Raw genomic sequence first — 20,106 nt, 5'->3', positions numbered from 1 at the left:
CCCTGACCGTCACTGCTGCATCCTTCCTCATTCTCTCTCTTGCCCTCTCTCCCTGCCTTTCTTTCTTTTCATATTGGGGAATTGAACCTCATCCTATTTCTTAGAGCAGCATCAGAAAAACAGTTGAGGTAATCATTGTTTTTCAGCTCGCATGCCCATCATTGACTGGAAAGATAGCATGTGGTGGCCACAAGCATGGCCTGCAGAATTAGACTGGACTGCAGTCCTGACTGTGCTACCTAAGATGTGGTGTGACTGGAGAGATTACTTCTCCATTAGTGTAATCCAGAGACATCCTTCTCTGAAACCTGCTGAGCCAGATGTATTCTGGAATCTGGAGTATTTTAGATTAAAAAAAATAATAATAATATGTTGCACAGACCCTAGATTGCTTCATACCAGCTGAGTATTTCTTATCTGAAATGCTTGGGACTAGAAAAGTTTCAGATTTTGTAATATTTGTATGTGCAAACTGTTAGATCTTGTGGATGGGACCCAGTTCTAAACCTGAAACTCATTCACGGCTTAGCTACGTGCACCTTGTGCACATAGCCTGAGGCACATTTTTAGTCCTCCTGTGTTTTGATTTTGACCTGTCCTCTGAGGACAGATATGGAATTTTCTACTTATGGCATCACCATGGCTGTCACTTTCAGATTTTGGAGATTTAGGACTTCAGATTTTTGGATTAGGGAAGCTCTGTCTCAACCACTATTCTGGGGCAACACCCCATGGTCGGGCATGTCATTCATTCTTTGGATTCTCAGACCTTGTAAAAGAAATGAAGTTGGGGAGTCTTACTGGAAAAAAGCCAGAGATGTGCATGGTGGCACATGCTGATAATTCCAGCAGGCTGAAGCAGGAGGATCGCAAGTTCAAGGCCAGCTTCAACAACTTAGCAAGACCCCCTTGCCTCAAAATAAAAAAATAACAGGGGTTGAGGAGGTAATTCAATGGTAAAAATGCCCCTGGGTTCAATCCGGAAGGAAGGAAGGAAGGTTGGTTGGTTGGTTGGTTTATGGTACATCTTGTGACCTAAAGCAAGCTAATGTATTTATAGGGCTGATAACAGAAGCCATCATGCAGGTATAAGCTTTATAAAGTAAACTTCTTTGTTATAAAGCTTCTGCAGGCTTTATAATGAATCTGTAGTGTCATTTTCTACTCTTCTCTCCTGACAGATAGGCCTTGGCTGTGTGCCAGGCACCCTGCTAGGTGCAGCAAGAATACAGACAGGGACCAGATGGGCCTCCTGTGTGGCATTACACCCAGGGCACTCACGTCCAGTCTGCCAGTGTTCTGTCTTTTTTTTTTTTTCCCCTTAAGTATGCTTTGCATAGCCCATTTTTCCTAGGTATTTTCTAGGCTGGGCTATTTGTTAAAATCAAAAGCACCTCCCCATGTGGCTGGTATGTTGTTAAAATATACTGTAAAGAAAGAGGACAGGAAGTAAGGACACATGACTCAAATGACTGGAAATGGTTCTCAGATAGGAAGTGAGTGTGGGGACAGTAACAAGAGGAAGTGCGTTCAGTTGCAGGAGGACTCTGAGCTCCATCGAGGACATTGATTCCATGGGCGCATTTCTGCTGAGCTCATTGTGCCAGGCACCAGGCTGGGTCCCGGGGTTACAGAAATGAATGAGGTACCGTGCACTTTAAGTGACGCTGTTCCTGGTTGCTGAGTGAGCCTGGATACAGCAGTACCCTCTCTGTACCTGTGTCCGCAGCTTCACAACAGATGGGCCAGAGTAGGTGTCTAAGGAAGGCCCATTTCACCAGCCTCCCAGTCTGTGGTCTTGAAGCATTACTTACAGAGGTTGTTGGCCAACTGCTCTCCGCAGGTCTGGGATTCAAGTAAGGAAGTGTGCTTTTATTGCAGTAAGGCCTTGAGGTAGACCTCAGGAAGGACTTGTCAATGTTGATAGCTGTTGGAACTGGAATGGTGAAGGGCTCATTATCTCCTCAAGCAGGATGATTTCATTCCCAAACGTTGAATATTGATGAGTGACAGACCTGCTTTAGGAGCGGTGAGCACCTTAGAGAAGAGACAAGGCCTTCTTGGAGCTCACATTTCAGTGGGGCAGATAGGTACTAAAAAGGGATAAAAATGAACGCACAGCCAGGCGCGGTGGTGCACGCCTTTAATCCCAGGTACTCAGGAAGCCGAGGCAGGAAGAGCACAAGTTCAGGCCAGCCTGAGCAACTTAGTAAGACCTTGTCTAAAGATAAAAAGAGGTGGGGATGTGGCTCAGTGGTGGAGTGCCCTGGGTTCAATTCTAGTAAACCTCCCCCCTCAAAAAAAAGGAAGAAGAATAAGAAAGAAACTTAGGGAAGAGAAGAAAGAATGATGATAATACAGGGTTCATGACTGGTGGGTGTTTAACAAGAGCATTCAGGGAAGACTTACTGGAGGTGGTGGCATTTCAGCAGAGGTCTGAATCCACTTGGGAGAGGACTGGGGGGCAGTAGAGGTGACAGACAGGGGAGTGGGAATGACCTGACATGTTGAAGGAAGTGCCAGAGGCCAGCGGTTGGTCAGAACAGGGGGCTTTTGGAGAGAAGCAGGGAATGGAGCTAAAAGGAAGGCCCAGTGAGGGAAGCCTGGAGAAGGACTTGGGATTTTATTCCAAGTCCACACTAGACTTTGGGTCCAGCAGCTGCTTATCAAGAGTGAGTCTCACCTCTAGCCCAATGCTGCGTGACTTGGACATCTCAATATCCTGTGGTGTATCTTTATCTTTTGAAAAGTCTTAGGGACTTATGTTTTCCTTTTAAAAAAGATCTTTCAAGGCCTGGTGCCGTGGTGCACGCCTGTTATCCCAGTGGCTCGGGAGGCTGAGACAGGAGGTTCACAGAGTTCAAAGCCAGCCTCAGCAATGGCAAGGCCCTATGCAACTCACTGAGACCCTGTCTCTAAACAAAATACAAAGATGGGCTGGGGATGTGGCTCAGTAGCCGAGTACTCCTGAGTTCAATCCCTGGTACCCTGCTTCCCCCCAATAAAAGATCTTTCAAGTAATTGGATTATTTTCTCAAGAGAAAATGTTGCTTATGTCCCCCTTCCCCACTAGGTTTGAACCCAGGGGTGCTCTACTACTGAGCCCCTTTTATTTTTAACTTGGAGATAAGTGGTATTGAACTTGTGACCCTCCTGCCTCAGCCTCCCGAGTAGTTGGGATTACTGGTGTGCACCACTGCACCTGGCTCCTGCATCTGTATCTTTTTTTTTAAGATATGCTATTTCACTGCCCGCTTCCTTTGTCTTACTGACTTCCATCATCCCTCCACCCATCCTTTTTTTTAAATTTTAAACAAATTCTAAATATTTTTATCCAACTCTTGGATTCCAACGTCAATAAACAACAGTGGTGGGCACTGTTCATTGGTTTCTGTTGTTTTCTTCCTTTGGACAACAGCACCTTGGGAATATTGAGCAATACTCGCAGATGGTAGAATTGGAACTTGCAGTTCCGCTTTCTTGGCCTTGACCTTGGGTTAGATCTATGCTGGCTCCTGATAGGCTGATTCCACATTGCAAAAGTGAAAGTACTACTAAAGCACATTCAAATGAAGCAGCAATTTACGTGGAGATTAAATCGGATTTTGAATTTGTCAGCCTCAAACCATATTATCTGGTGGTGACCCTATTTTCTTAGTGACTCAAAACTGTGACCCAGACCCATGCCTCTTGAATCGAAGCGGGTCCGCACCATCAGTTCCGTTGGTGAATATTTGTGAGCAGGCTGGGCTTGCTATCTACAAAGCTTAAAAACTGCCCACTTCTGTGCTCAGGAAATATATGTCAAAACCACAAGAGGGCAGCTTGTCTGGTGAAACCAGGCATAGAAAAATGCTGCTCTGTGGACACAGGATCCCACAGACGAAGACTTTGGAAATTCCAAAATATTTCTTGCATAAGGAAGCTCTGTTTGCGTCGTCCCCTGCCTGTTTCATCCAAAGAGAGGATGCCTTTGGAGGTTGGGAGTTTTAAGGCAAGTTCTTTCATGCAAATATCCTCCTTTCCTCTATGGAATATAAATATCCATTTCCCTGTGGGTTCCCTTTTCCTTTCTCTTTCCCTCCCTCCTCTCCTTATTGAGGTATGATCTACATATAATAAATTTCACATGTTTTTAAGGGATGACTTTAATAACTCTATACTGTTTGGAACCACCCCACCCCCCAGTGAAGATACAGAAATTTCCTTCTCTCTAGAAACTCCTGTCACGTTTCTCTGCTGTCAGTGTCCCCTCAGATCCCCGTGAATCTCTCATGAAGTGTTCATACACAAATATTGTGGCACTCTCTAGGAGGCTGTGTGAGAGCTCTCGAGAGATCCAAGGAAACTAAAACCCAGCTCCATCCCCAGGGAACTGTGTAGGATTTTATCCTCTGTGGCTGTGTTGCTTGTGGTAATCTGGCTCTTATTCACTGAGAGGAAGACGATCATTAATTGCCCCGTCATTAATTTCTCACTTGTTCTTTAATTCACCTTGGCTTTAATGAACATTTATTGCATTTAAGTACTCAGACGAATTCACTAGGAGGGAAGTGCTCTTATTACCTATATTTACAGTCTGAAGACACTGAGGGACAGTCACCTGTGGCTTTGGTAGGCGAACAAAAGGAGTGAGGTTCATTTCCTGATGTGAAACATGGAATTAAATTTCGTAAGAAATTCCATCTTTTCATTGATCAAAGTAGTTCTCTTTCTGTACACAATATCCAGGGGCAGTGCCACCCACGGCCATGGCCGAATGCCACGACCATTCCAGTCTGCGTCCCTGACCTTGACCACCAAGCATCCCTGTGTCTGTTACCCTGGTTCCCACCTTCGTCTTCCCCTGACAGGTCGCCCTGCCTCTGGCCCTCCTCCGCATTGTGGTCACAGTGCTCTTTCCAGTGTGTACTTCTGGTCATGTCGCCTTCCTAATTAAAATTCTCCACTGGTTTCCTGTGTGATAAAATGTGAGCTCCTGGTTCCTGGCCTTGGTCAGCTGCAGGCCCTGCTGCTCCCCACTGCCCACCCTCAGTCTTAGCTGTGCCCAACCAGTTGTCATCTTTTCAAGGTGCTATGCTGAGTCCCTGCACCCAGGAACTGACTGTTCCTTCTCTCTGGAAAATGTCCTCATCCTTCATTCCTGTCTGCTGGGCAGACTTACTCATCCTTCAGGACTTGGCTCACATCTTCCTTGAGTAGCCCAAACAGCAGGGATCATCTTCCCAGTTTCCATTGTTTCTTGCAAATTATAGCCGGTGCCACAATGTTCTATAAGGATCTCGGTCCAGCTGTGCACCCTCCTGGAGGGCAGAGACTTGGTCTTTTCAACTGTGTATTTCTAGCCCAACTCAGTACCTGGACTCACTCTCCAGACCTTAAATATCATAAAAGCAGGGCTGGGATTGTGGCTCAGTGGTAGAGTGCTCGCCTACCATGCTTGAGGTACTGGGTTCTATCCTTAGCACCACATAAACTGTAAAATAAAGATATGGGGTCCAACTAAAACTAAAAAATAAATATTTAAAAAACTATATTATAAAAGCAAAAAACTCACCCATTATCTTCATCATGGTTATTCCCAGCCTGGCTTAGGGCCTGCCCTATAGTAGGTATTCAATTCATATTTGTTGAAAACACGAATAGTGGCTATTTCTAAATGTCCAACTGTGATGGTTTTGCCCAGGGATTGCAAACTGAAGGGCCACCAGCATAATCAAGACATGGCCATGTTTTGTACAACCTTACAATATTATAAGGTTTCTGAATTTGATACTTGTAGACAGATATTATGCCTTTACATTTACCACTGTTCATCCCCTCCTTTTTTTGAAGTATTGGGGATTGAATCCCGGGGCTCTCTGCCATTTAGCTACATCAAACCCAGCAACCCTCCGTCTTTCAAAAAAAATTTTTTTTTAAATTTTGAGACAAGGCCTTGCTAAGTTGCTGAGGCTGTCCTCAAACTTGCCATCCTTCTGCTTCAGCTTCCCAGTCTCTCTGGGATTACAGGTGGGTACCGCTGTGCCAGCTTCTACTTCACTCATCTGTGACTGCCAGCCTGTTCCTGGGACTAAGGTTGTGGGCTGTGCAGGGTGAGGCATCATCCTGGTTTTCTGGAGCTGCCATAACAAACTACCACAGATTGGGTGGCTTTAGCAACAGAAGTTTATTTTCCCACAGTCCAAGATCAAGGTGTCAGCAGGTTTGGTTTCTCTGGAGGCCTCTCTCCTTGTCCGTCAGATGGCTGTCTCTCCTTTTTTGTTTTTTTGGCACCAGGGATGAAACCCGGAGGCTCTTTACCACTGAGCCACATACCTAGCTCTTTTTTATATTTTATTTAGAGACAGAGTCTTGCTAACTTGCTTAGGGCCTTGCTAAATTGCCAAGGCTGGCTTTGAACTTGCAATCCTCCTGCCACAGCCTCCTGATCCACTAGTATTACAGGCGTGCACCACCATGCCTGGCAACCTCAACTTCTTTTCTAATAAGCACACCAGCATATTACAATAGGGTCTACCCAGTAATCTCACTTAAATGTAATCACCTCATTAAAGACTCTGTTTCCTTAGTGCAGCATACTCCTGTAATTCCAGTGACTCAGGAGGCTGAGGCAATAGGTATTGCAAGTTAAGGCCAGCCTCAGCAACTTAGACCCTGCATCAAAATAAAAAAATAGAGTGCTGGGAATACATGTAACTCAGTGATAGAGCACCCTTGGGTTCAGTTTCCAGTATCAAAACCAAAACAAAACCCTGTCTCCAATTACAGTCACATTGTGAGATACTGAGGTTTAGGACTAGCCTATGAATTTGGGGCAGGGGCACTAATCATTCCATACAGGTCGGGTCATGACTCTCAAGTTCCATGGTTTTCTCCTTTGGGTCCGATTCCTGTTTTTATCACATGTCAATAAAGGGGAGCCCATCTGAGAGAGCAGTTTGCTCTCTGAGGCCAAATCTGGATGGCTATACTATGCACCTGCTCAAACCTCTGGTCACTTTGATCTTGGGACCATATTCATGGTTCTTAAGAAACTAACATTCAGTCAGCACGCCAGGTAGACCTTCGGTGCCTTTCAGTCAAAAAATTGACATGTGGGCTGCAAACTTTCTCTGCCAGGAGTTCAGTGGACAGGAGAGGTAAAAACCATGTAATGACATGGCACCGCCTCCATTTGCTGCAAGCAAACAGTCAGGTCCTTTATTACCCTTGAAATGGGCACCCGTGACCCAGGCTGGGCTCAGAGAAGCGAGTCAGATGCCAAGTTTCTGTGGGTCAAAGTTCCTTCAAGCACTTATGTTAATCAAAAGCTCAGCCTTAGTTAATTTGGCCATTGCTTTCAGGAGAACTTTGGAACAAATGATTACCGAGTGGTATTGCAGGGGTTAGCCTCACTGAGTATTTTCTTACCCAGGAGGTGGGTTGCCGTCTTTCTTGGTGGAGGCGGGATTGAGATTCGTCACTTTTATTCTTGGTTGAGTCGTGGTCCAATAAATCTGCTGTTCAGAACCTAGTTAGTCAGACTTGTTCACTTAAGGGAATATTATTTGTGTATGGGAAGAAAGGCCAGCTCTAAAGTGCTCCCAGCGGTGAAGGAAAAATTAAAATACTAACAACTCACCTGGCGTGGTGGAGTACACCTGAAATCCTAGCGACTCGGGAGGCTGAGGCAGGGGATCACAAGTCAGCCTCAGCAATTTTGCAAGGCCCTAAGCGACTTATTTTGAGGCCCTGTCTCAAAATAAAAAGGGCCGGGGATGTGGTTCAGTGATTACATGTCCTTGGGTTCAATCCCAGGTACAAAACAAAACAAAAATCAGAAACCAAAAAACAAAACCCCATGAACAATGCTTAACATAATTTTGTGTGTTTGGCAATTCACCCCTAAAAGATCACAATTTCATAGGCTTCTGCAGAAAATGTTTTAAAAGAGTATAATAGTCACAGCTGGCCTTCACCGAGCCAGCTCAAGGCCTTGGTATTGATTGTCACAGTGCCTCAATAGGTGGGGAATATTAGGCCCAAGTTAGGTGAGAAAAACAAGGCTCAGGGAGGCCCAGTCAGATGGCAAGCAGCGGGGCTGACTTTTGGTAACTGGTCAAAACTGTGAGCTTCCCTCCCTTTCTTATTCTCTTGTCCCAGTAAGATTCCTCCCGCCCTTCCTTCCCCCCTTCCCTTTCTCCCTACTCTCCTCCCTGTCCCCTCCCCTTGAATGTCTTTTAGTTAATATGAATCTGAGTATCTGCAAAACTGGTAAAAGGCTGTGCCATCTTCTGTCCACGTGTATTTGGGCCAGTGGAATTTTCAGTAGTGTCCAGTTATATCTAGCTTTCCTCGTAATTCCACACACACACACACACACACACACACACACACACACACACACACACACACGGCTGGGTAATGCTGGCAAAACACTGGATTTCTTCTTCTTACTACCCCGTCACCCTCCTCCATTCAGACCCCTCATTCCCATCTTTGGCTCAGTGGTGTTATCTTTTCCATTTCACAGGCCAGGTAACAGCGGAATCAGAAGGACACCTGGCACCAGGTCACCCAGCAGAGCTCAGCAATCCCTTGGCTTTCTGAGGACGTTTGGTAAGTCACGTGGTTTCATCTTCACCTTGGCTCACATAACCATAACCCAGGGTTGGAGAACACTAGGCGGACACTGGAAATCACATAGTAACATCAAATCCTAAACCCCTCCCACCTTTTACAACCTCATAGCATTTTTGTGTTTCCTTAATTTACGAGGCCAGAGTGCCCTGTGTGTAGGCACTAATGTACCCAGGGACTCCCACAGTCAAAAAGAATGCAAGTGTTCTGTTGGCAATGCTTTTGCCTAAACTCGTCTAATACCAGTTCTCATGGAAATGTCTGATGGCGAGTTCTTCTGCCATGTGGCTGTTTATATAAACTCTAGAACGCCCTCTTCCTTATAGCCCCCCACTGCCACCATAATTTAGCGTGCCTGACATTGGGGTGTATTTTATGGACACTTGGATTCAGTGAAATACAGCATTTCCCTGATAATCCCCAAATGACCAGCATTGAACATTCCTTACTTTTTATTTTGCTTTCTTTTCTGTTTTGAAGGGGGAGGGTTGAATTTTTAAGAGTAGTAAGTGAATAATATAATAAATAGCAGATTAATAGGAACTGCAGGCTTACTAAAGAAAAGAGTCAGCTTTCCAATTCAGAAAGAAAAGCTAACTTTATTCTTTTGGTGGCTTCATACGATGGTTTTGAGATGAGCAGCCCTTCCCCAGACCCCATGAGCACTAGGTCCTGGCTCTGAGAATTGTCCACCGAGGACGGCAGAGCAGCCCCCAAGCCTAGGGCTCGCAGAATCAGACATTCTTATCCAAATCCAAGTTCCTCTCCAGCAGGCAGGTTAGTTTTCTGGACTCAAACAGATGTGTGAGAAAAACTGGGCTCCATAGGATATAAAAGCAGGGCGTTTTAGACTAATACCAAACTGGGTGATTTCTCCTTTTAAGATTATTTCAGGGGCTAGGGATGTGGCTCAGCAGTAGAGCGCTCGCCTAGCACATGCGAGGCACTGGGTTCCATCCTCAGCACCACATAAAAATAAATAAATAAAATAAAGGTATTGTGTCCAACTACAACTAAAACAATATTAAAAAAAAAAAATATTTCATTCACGTACGCAAAAGTTTCATGAATCCGACAGTTCTTTGGTCTCTTGCTCTTTGATGACTCCCTTTTTGCCAAACAAGAAAACTCATTTTCAAAACTAAAAAGGCAGAAAGGTGGACACGAGCCATAACTCCACCAATAGCATGACAGACAAGCGGATGTCTGTCTACAAAGCACGTCTGTCTTCCTACGATCTGTTCCCACCCTGCATGAGGAAAAACAAAATTGTGGGTATCAACAAAATGTCTGTGTCCCTTGGCAGAACAGCAGGTCCGTGGTGGCTTTATACCTTGCAGAAGGATATGAAGTGCTGTGGACAATAAGGAGCATGCACCAGGGTTATGAGGCTGGGGTCTGTGGCTAAAGTCAGCATCAAACTTTTGGTAGATTTCATGGTGACACTCAGATGTCAGCACTGAAGTTCCCAAGAACAAGGTCTGGAAGCCAGTCATGAGCCATGCATCTGAGCCATGCTCCCAGATGTGTCCTCAGCTGGGCACCAAGGGCAGAGAAAAATACGCTTTCCATGCCCCGCAGCTGTACTCACTGGTATCCACTGGAGGCTGAGAAATAACAGAAACAGAACAGCTGCATTGATTTCATCAAGAATAACAAAAATTCTGTGTCTGCAAAATAAACGAGGTTCTTTTGAAACTAAGATCAAGGTCAGCAAAATATAAAGGGACACCTTAAGCAAAGAATGAAGTGGTTATTAGGATGCCAGGCTAGAGTGAAAGTCACTAAACACAAACAGGGCCTTTAGATCTAAGATGCCAATACCTACTGATTTTTGTTCACCTCCACCTGTGTAATCTGTCATCACGGGATTCTTAGAGTCACAAAATATTGGAGTTAAAAAGAACCATAGAACTGATGATGCTCATTAAAATGAACCTTCATTGAGTGCTTACTATGTGCCAAGCATATGAGAATTAGTTTACTTGTATGATCTCTTACTTGATTAGCCTCTTTTTATATCATCTACAATAATTCCATAGAGAAGGTGTTAGCTTTCCTATTTGGCAAATAAGGAAATAGTTTTAAATATAACTTGTACAAGGCTCGGTGAGTACCTGATGGAACTGGCACACATAATGTCTTAGCTTATTTTATGTTGCTATAACTGAATACCTGGCACTGGGTAACTTACAAAGGAAAGAAGTTCATGTCTCACAGTTTTAGAGACTGGGAAGTCCAAGAGCATGGTGCCAGCATTTTGGCATCTGGTGAGGGCCTTTTTGCTGCATTAAAACCTAGCAGGGCATTACATAGAGAGTGCAAGTGTGCTAGCTTGGGTCTCTCCTCTTCTTGTAGAGTAACTGATGCTATCATGGAGACCCTACCCTCTGACATCATATAATTCTAATTACCTCCCAGAGGTCTGCCTACAAGTACCACTAATATTTGACTTTGGAGATTAAATTTTTAATATATGAATTCCAGGAACATATCAAAACCATAGTATATGCCCAGGTCAGTCTAAGGCCAGAGTCAATCTCCCTCCCCCCATCCCCAACACCAGTACTGGGATTGAACCCAGGGGACTGAATTACTGAACCATATCCCCAACTCTTTTCATTTGGAAACCGGACCTCACTAAGTTGCCAAGGCTGGTCTGGAACCTGTGATCCTCCTGCCTTGGCCTCCCTAGCTGCTGGGATCACAGGCATGCACTGCTGTAGCTGGCCCAGAGTTTGTTTTTAAACTGCTAGTCTTTACGAAGGCTGAGAGAACCTTGGAAAAGAAGCTTTCTGGTCATTCTGGCCAGAGTTCTCAGGAGTTCTCCAAATCGGTTCAGTGGAAGTGACAAAAGGTCATATTGAAAATGGTAAAACTTACACTCTGAAATAGAAGTCATGTATAATTTAATTGAAAATTATAAAGCATGTTGGGGGGTTCTCCGATAGCCTCCACTTCTCCCGGCATTAGGGAATTGACCAGAACACTTAGCAGGGTGGTTGAGGGTGCAGTCTGATCAGATCTGGACCCTTACTGCCCTCTGCCCCTGGAACTGGGGCTTCTTGTGCTTCAGGTTTCAATCATTTTGAGAATTTTTAAAAAACACCAATACACAAGCACCAGTCCTTCAGTTCAGATTTAATTGGGTCGGGGGAACCCAGACATCAGAATTTTTGAAAATTCTGCACATGTGGACAACTACTGGCTTACACTTTTGCTTATTATTAGCCTGGCAAATAGCTGTGTATCGCTCTTTCCTGCCTAAGAGCATCATTTATATTCTCAAGCAGCTGTTTCTGGTTTGGTTTTTCCTATGGTCTGTGTGGATGTATTGGGCTTTGGAAACCTTTTGACTCCTAGGAAGGAGTTATTTACTTAGCTCAGTGGAGGCCTGTCTGAAATGGATCACCTATTTACACTTCCCCAATTACATGTCTCATGAACCACAACGAAAGTTTCTCCTCATGACATTGCTCAGAATGTACCGTTTAATTACTTTATACCTAAAATCTACAGATTGCAAGGGATGATATGCTCCTGATACATCCTAAAAACCCAGGGACTGTTTTTTTGGGGGGGAGGGTGGTAATGGGGATTGAACCCAGGGGTGCTTAACCACTGAGCAACATTCCCAGTGATTTTATATTTTTTATTTAGAGACAGGGTCTCACTTAGTTGCTGAGGCTGGCTTTAAACTTGCCATCCTCCTGCCTCAGCCTCCTGAGGATTATCGGCACGTGCCACTGCATCCAGGGAAGCGACTATCTTTGTCTTCTGATAAGCACTGGTGTCTCTATGTGATGTTCAATTAAAATAGACACCAGTAAGAAGAGGGCAAGAGGTTGACGTTGACCAGCACCTTGATTCGAAAAATGAGGGAGCCGAGGCTGAGAATCAACGGAGGCCAAGCCTGAGATTCAGCTCTCTTCCTGCGAAGTCTTTGCTCCTCCCTGTACTGCTGCACTTAAAATTTCTTTTGTGTCCCCTCTTGGTCATTCACACTGTGCCTTCCTAGTCCAAGTCAGAATTTTATTCCCAAATTATTGCAGTGTTCACGGAAAAGAAAAACAAAACTGGAAGAAGGTACCTAGCAGCTGGGTTTGAATGGTAGATGTCTGGATTTAATTTTTTTTTTTATTTTTAAATATCTGCTTTTACGTGACTTAGACTTTTTCTTTAGTAAACAAATGTTACTTTCCTCCAAGAAAAAATTCAAACCTCTGCTGGATCTGAATGTATATGCCCATTTTTACAGTCCGTTCTGTGACTAGCCACCAGATCTCCTTCCTTAAATACGTTTTTCTGCAGTCATCCTGCTTAACCTTTTGTGGGCTCCTGGGGCTCATGAGAAAAGTCCAAGCTCCTGAAATTCCAGTCTCGTCGTAGCCCCTGGCTGCTGCCTGTCCCCTTACCCCCACCACACGCCCTGCTCTGCTGGATTCTTGGCCCAGCCAGCCTCCTTCCATCCTAGGAAGAGGGAGCCCCGCTACTCAGTTCCCTTGCTCATCCTGTCTCTCCCTGGAGTGCCCCGTACTCTTGTCTCTTCCTCTTTACCTGTCCAAATGTTTCCTTTTGAAGCTCAGTTCAAGTACTTCCTCTGCCAGCACACCTTTGTCACCTTTATCAGGGATGGCAAATAAGGTTTCATTTTATATATGTAGGCAAGACAGTTGAAATTGGCGCCTGGGGAATCTTGAGGTCCTGTCCATAGGCATTCTACAGTCAGTAATGGCTTCTCCCAAAGTAACAAGAAGGAGAAGTGACAGAAGGCATGTCACCTGTTTTCCAGCCAGATCTGTAACTATTCTTTCAAACCTAAGATGTCCAATATGGTATTCAGTGGCCACCTGTGGCTCTTTAAATATAGATTAATGTTAGCCAGGTGCAATAGTGGCCCATACCTGTAGTCCCGGCAAGTTGGGTGAACCAGTAGGATCACATATTTGAGGCCAGCCTGGGCAACTTAGCAAGTTTCAAAATTAAAAAAAAAAAAAAAAATTACAAGGCTGAGGTTATAGCTCAGTGGTAGAGCACTTACCTAGTGAACACAAGGCCCTGGGTTCCATCCCTATTGCCACCAAAATAAATAGATAGATATATAGATAAAATAAAAAATAAAATTAAAATTAAAAACATTCTCAATGTTCAGTTTCTTAATAGCTTGACCCCCATTTTAAGTGCTCAGTAGCCACATGTGTTATGCTACTAGTTACCATATTGAACAACATAGAGTCTTTCTACTTTTACAGAAGATTCCATTTTATAGCCCTTTCTTAGACATAGAATTACATAATAGTATAAAACAAAATATATTTGTTTCACATACATTTTTTTTCCCCCAGTGAGACCAAAAGGTATTTATGAGCAAGAGTTCCTTATACTTATTTTGTATCTCTAGGGCACCTAGCTTATGCTGGGCACATGGGAGGAAAAATTTGTTGAATTGATGTTTTAGTATTAAAGTGCTATAAAATAGAGTAATAGAATATAAATTTGGAAATGAGGAAATCAAGTTTCTGGACCCAGCTCTTCAGCCAATTCGTATATGACATGGAATATCTCATTTAACCAAAAATTAGTCATAGTTTCCTCAAGTGTAAACAGGTATGGACTAGGCTAGGCTGGAGAATTTTTCTAGGTTTTATGATTATTATGGAGTATTCACTTTTAACTAAAAATGCAAACATATATACATACTCAGTGAAAACTAGCAGGTTTAGAAAATATTCTAGCTTATTTTATTTACTTAGATTTTTTTTTTTTTTTTGTGTGTGTGTGTGTGTGTGTGTGTGTTGCTGGGAACTGAACCTTGAGCCTCACACATGCTGGTCAAGTACTCTATATCTGATCTATACCCCGAGCCCTTCTGGCTTATTTTAAACTGTGTTTACCTAGTTTTCTAAATTAGACTGCTATTTCAGACTGAAATAGCTGATTTCTTTGAAGAGGATCATAGCAAACACAAGATGACTCTCCAAGTAGAGAATGAGAGACTTGGCAAGTCAGCCTTTGTTAGCAAGATGGTTCTGGAACACCTACCTAAGTTTTAATACAATAGTCAACCAAACACTGGTTTTTATATGTTTTGCCTAAGAGTGGTTTTTACATTTTTAAGGAATTGGGGGATAAAAAGGGAAGCAAAAATCTGTAACAGAAACTGTATGGCCTGCAATGCCTAAAATACTTACCACGTGGCTGTTGACAGGAAAAGTTTGCCAGTCATATTCTAGGTGACCTTCACCAATAGACCTCAGCACTTCTCAAGGCAAATCTCTTTCAGAAATGTTAAAAAGGCCCGCGGCTCACATACCGTAAGTTTAAATTCTGTATTCCTTGTGCTTTGGAGAAATGCTGAAAATGGAGAGAGGCAGCCAGGCTGGTGGGAAGCAGAAGGGGTCTCCTCACCTCTGTATCCAAATACCACAAAGCAGGCAGGGCCCCGTGACTTTGCTCTGAAGGTGAAAGCGAGGCCTCAGGTCCAGAGTCTGTGCATTCTGCACTTGGCTTTGGGAACTTAATGTGAGTCACAGTTCTGGCTGTGTCCTCCTTGACATTCATGCAGAGGTCATAAGAATAAATTCTAAAGGCCCCTTGAAGGGGACAGCTCTGGAAATCCCTGGTCATCTAAGGCCATGTAAGGAGGGAGCCCACGCTCAGCTTGTCCTTCTCTTTCCTCTTGTGCCACTGAAGGGCTCTAGATTGAGCAGATAAGGGGGCTGACCTGGGAGAGGGGGCAGGAAGGCCCGAGGGCAAGGCTGGGCCAGTGTCTGCTCCCTACAGAACTGCCAGGTGGGCCTGGGTCACCGCGAAGTTGGTAGTTTCTCTTCATGACTCTTCTTTTCCTTTCTGATGTACATTGGCCAGCATCCAGAGGCCTTGGCCTTCCCCAGACCTTTCTCCCTGAGCCTACTCTCTAGGCTAACATCAGTCTTGGCTTCTAAAGGGTACTTCTCAATTACCACTGGGCATCTTCCCCCCTACCCCCATCTTTCTCTCCTTGCTCCGTCCTCCAGGCTAATTTTCTTTTCTTTTTTTTTTGGTTATGGGAATTGAGCCCAGGGGCACTTTACTATTGAGCTATACTGGTCCTTTTTATTTTGAGACCCGGTCCTGCTAAATTGCTGAAAGTCCCACTAGTTACCTAGGCTGGTCTCTAACCCATAATCCTCCTGCCTCAGCCTCCCAACCCCTCTGGGCCATCCAGATTGATTTTCAAAGCACTTGGTTTCTGTATAAACAGCTGTTAGCATAATCCAGTGTACCTCACTTTCAATACAGATTCACATTTATAATAGACAAAAGATTTGAAAGGTAATTTTGCCTTTTGTTAAAGTAATCTTTCCATGTCAGATTAGACTCTCTCCCTATGTTTATCACTTTCTACATTAAATCGGTTATTGTAGGAAGTCCCTTGGTTTTGGAGGAAGTCTCTTGGGGTAGTTGGGTGCGAGCAAATTCATTTCTGTATTTGCAGACCTTTCGGCATAGTGAAGTGCATGTCTTTGCCTCCATGCTGGATCATAAAACAGTTAACTTTCCCTAGTTTGTTTGCTATCCAGCTCAAGCTCACTAAATGTACCCATGGCCTGGCTCATGATCAGACAAAAGATAGTAACTTGGTTTATGGCAATGGTTGTATTTGCTCCAGTTGGTACACATGAATTTAGACAAATACCCAATTCATTCTAGAAGATGATTCTAGCCCAGTCCTAGGTTCCTAGTGGCTTCCAATTAATGGTAAGGAACAGTGTCAGTGCACCATTGCTCTATGCTAGGATTCCCAGCTTGAGACAGGAAGCATCTGTTAGCTCCAAGTCCAAAGCCGCTGGCAGTTCTGGATAGATTTCCCTGACACACATGGTTCTTACAGCCTTGAGTGTCACTGTGGCTCTTGTAGCAGAACACACAGCTGTGAGACACAGAAAGAAGATGAGCAACTGAAGTTGATTTACTAAAATTTGAGATGCAAATATGCAGAAAAGCCAGCCGTCTTTGGGAAATCTCCATTATTCAGAATGCAGTATAAACCTGAGTTATGAGCTGAGATTTTTGGAGTCTGAGCAGGTGGGTTCCAATCTTGCCTTCTACCAATAACTGGCTTCACTTGACATTGTTGGGTTTTGTTTCCTCGTTGGTATGAGGAAATGGGGATTATAAAAAAGTATTTGCCATGTAGATTTTGGGGAGGAAATTCTATATGTCAGGAATTTAGCACTGTGTCTGATATACAATGAGTGCTTAATAAACGCTGGTCTTAGTGTTTCCTCACATGTGAGGGACATGGTCTAGTACATTGTTTCTCAAATTTTTAGGGCCTTGGACATCTTAACAAGCAGATAAAATGTCAACTTCACATAAACAATAAATTATCTTTAATTTAAATATGTCCCAAATATTGAATGAGACATGGTATCCTAAAATATCACCTTTACTTATTAAATCTGGCAACCCTATCTTTATGTTCTTAAAAGTTATTGAGGAACGAAACATGCTTTTGTTTATATAAGTTGTATCTGTTGATATTTATAGCTTTAGAGATTAAAAAAATTAAAATATCTATTAATTTCTTTAAAATAACAAGTTAACTTTTATGATAATATAAATGACATTTTTAATGAAAAATAACTATTTCTGAGAATAGTGAGAAGAGTGTATTGTTTATTTTGCATATCTCTTTAATGATGAATTTGCTAGAATTCCATTGTGTTCTCATATTTGTTCCTGCGTCAGTCTGTTGAGGTATGTTGTTTGCACTGAAGTATACGAAGAAAAATTCAGCCTCACAAAACGAGTGGTTGGAAAAGGGAGGGATGTTTTAGTAATCTTTTCTGATAATTGTGAACATTCTTTTTTGATGCTAAATCCAGACTCTACAAGGGATGGCTTCTTAAAGAGCGGTTGCAGTGTGCAGTCTCTATGCATATCAATGAAATTTTCATGTTCTGTTACATTAAAACCCTTGGCTTATCTTGTTTTTTGAAGATAAGTCATATGCTTCTATAACATCATGCATTGGTCATTTGAAAAATACGGGTTCACTGAGTTGTGAAAGATCTTCCAAATATTGACACATTCCATTATACAGTCCAGTGTTAATATCTGCTAGTATCAGAACTGGTCTCATCAGAGAAGTCTTTATTTATTGGCAAGTTGTCAAGCTCATGGTGGTAATGCAAGTGTTCCCCCTCTCCCAATTTTAACTTTATTTGAAAGCTGGAATTGCTTCTTGAAAACAAATACCATCTATCACATTCTTAAGTGACAGGCACACTTCTTACATTTTCAAGAAAATGACAGATATCCAAGGCTGAATAACCATGGTTGATTCTTCCAAGTACAGAGGATGTTCCAGGTCATGAAAGTGGTCAGTTCTACCACAGGTCATTCAAGTGATTCTCCTGAGTCAGCTGTCCTAATTTGGTCCACAGTAGAAGCACTGTATTGTACTTTCTTTATACTTAAAAGTTGGGATTGCATAAAGTTAATATTATACTTCTTTATTAAATAAATTATTTGTGGGGGAGGGTTGCTAAGGATCAAACCCACTCTACCCCAGGCTACATCATCAGCCCTCAAATACATTTTTTTTAAGTTGTAAATGAACACAATACCTTTATTTTATTTATTTATTTTTATGTGGTGCTGAGGATCGAACCCAGTGCCTCTCACACATGCTAGGCAAGCGCTCAGCCACTGTGCCACAACCTCAGCCCTCAAATACATTCTTAAGGGAATTATCTTAAAAACAAAACCCAAAACAAAGAAAACAACTCCGCTGTAATCCTAGAGACTACAGGAGGCTAAGGCAGGAGGGTATAAAGTCCAAGGCTAGCCTTGGAAACTTAGGGAGACCCTATATTAAAAAAAAAAAAAAGTATAAAAGGACTTGGGAAGGTAACTGAGTGGTAGGGCACCCCTGGGCTCTGTCCCCAGTGTCTGGTAATGAAAAATGCCATGACCACTAGTACTCTGGGTGACACTGCCTTTTACAGTGCTGGCAGTTTTACCCACCACTGCCTTTGCATCACTAGTGCAAACGCCAATGTAGTGAAAAGGCAAATGTGTTAGAATTAAGAGTCGTGGTGACAGTGAGGGTCTCCTACCATCTTCCGTGTCACCATGACTCTTAATACTAACATAAAATTACATATGAGATGGTGTGAGGGGGAAGAAAAAAGAGAGAGAGAGAGAAATGTGTCACAGTAGATTGGGTAGAAAGAGGGGAGGGGAGGGGAGGGGAGGGGAGGGGGGATAGGAAGGGCAGCACAATACAATAGACACTAGTATGGCCCTATGTATAAACGTGGCTGTATGACCAATGTGATCCTGCAATCTGTACACGTGGAAAAATAAGATTAAGATTATGTACCCCATTTGAATCAAATGTATGATATGTCAAGATCATTGTAATGTTTTGAGCAACTAATAAAAAAAAAAAAAGAGTCGTGGTGATCTCCCAGGGTTCCGGGTACCTCACTTTGAGAACTGCTGGTCTAGAGGATGGTGTGCCAGCCCCAACAAAAGACAGCACTGGACAGTGTAGATCTATCATGTGCTCCGCTCCCCTGTGCAGGGGCTGCTGGAACTGCCTCTCTGGTCTGGGTTGAGCTTGGCTGGGCAGTGAGCAGTTTCTGAGGGTCACCCTCATGACAGTCTTTGAAACCGTCTCCAGAGCACTGAAGGGACTTGAGGGATTCACGGGCGTTCCAGGCCTTTGGAGCTCCTGGGAGACCTAGATGCTCCAGATGCATTGTCCACCTCTCCTTTCTCCTGTTCTCTGGTGTGCAAGGGAGCTCAACCCACTTCAGAATCTGAAATCATTCTGTAGGCTAAATATATATCAGCCTTACCGATGACCAGGTGGGACTGGGCCCCTCGAGCTGACAGATGTTTTAGAATAAGCCTGGGGTGATAGAGCAGTGATTTCCAGAGGTCAACTATTCTGCCCTATCAGAACTCTGTAGTTGAAAATTCCAGTGTTAGAGCTGCACATTAGCATCACAGAGACAATGGGACAAAAAAAGAGGACTTAGAATTGGTGACCAGAGGTGGGAAATGTTAATTTAGGGAACATTTTTTTTTTCCTTTTTGTGATGCTAGCAATCAAAGTCCAGGGCCTTGCACATCTGAGGCAAGGACTCTATCACTGACTCACATCCCCAACCACCACCACTACCACCACCCCTGCCCCCACATTGGGGATTGCTTTATTTGTTTTCGTTTTTTTTTGCAGTTCTGGGGATTGAACCCAGGGCTTCATGCATGTTGGGCAAGTGCTCTACCACTGAGCTACACCCCTAGCCCCGGGGGAAATGTTATTCTGAAGCATTCATATTATGCAGTAGTCACAGTTCTTTTTTCAGGGACAGCATGATATCATCTTTGAGTACAGTAGCCGACCCAGCGCCAGGTGGAACACAGAAACAGCCTACGAGGTCGAAAGCCAAATATCAAATTTGGGACCACAGAGAAACTGATCAA

The 20,106-nt window shown here is 43.5% G+C and overlaps 1 protein-coding gene and 1 long non-coding RNA gene across 7 annotated transcripts in view; one reads left to right on the top strand and one right to left on the bottom strand.

Annotated features, from left to right (window-relative positions):
- The window catches only part of Rbm47 (RNA binding motif protein 47), a 161,806-nt gene that overhangs the window by 61,405 nt on the left and 80,295 nt on the right, over nt 1-20,106 (top strand). For all 6 annotated transcript variants that reach the window (XM_040292522.2, XM_078021219.1, XM_021722745.3 and 3 more), the window contains one exon: nt 8,516-8,601. The gene's annotated coding sequence lies outside the window, so the exon portion shown is untranslated. The remainder of the gene's footprint in view (nt 1-8,515; nt 8,602-20,106) is intronic.
- LOC144366660 (uncharacterized) lies at nt 9,195-15,493 on the bottom strand. Its single transcript, XR_013425768.1, has 2 exons — nt 14,936-15,493; nt 9,195-10,229 (listed from the first exon to the last, which is right to left on the bottom strand). It is a non-coding gene; the product is annotated as an uncharacterized LOC144366660 (long non-coding RNA).

The sequence above is a fragment of the Ictidomys tridecemlineatus genome, chromosome 9, assembly GCF_052094955.1.
Source record: "Ictidomys tridecemlineatus isolate mIctTri1 chromosome 9, mIctTri1.hap1, whole genome shotgun sequence".
Taxonomy (NCBI): domain Eukaryota; kingdom Metazoa; phylum Chordata; class Mammalia; order Rodentia; family Sciuridae; genus Ictidomys; species Ictidomys tridecemlineatus.
The sequence above is the reverse complement of the archived record's forward strand: the minus strand, read 5'-3'. Positions and strand labels throughout refer to the sequence as shown.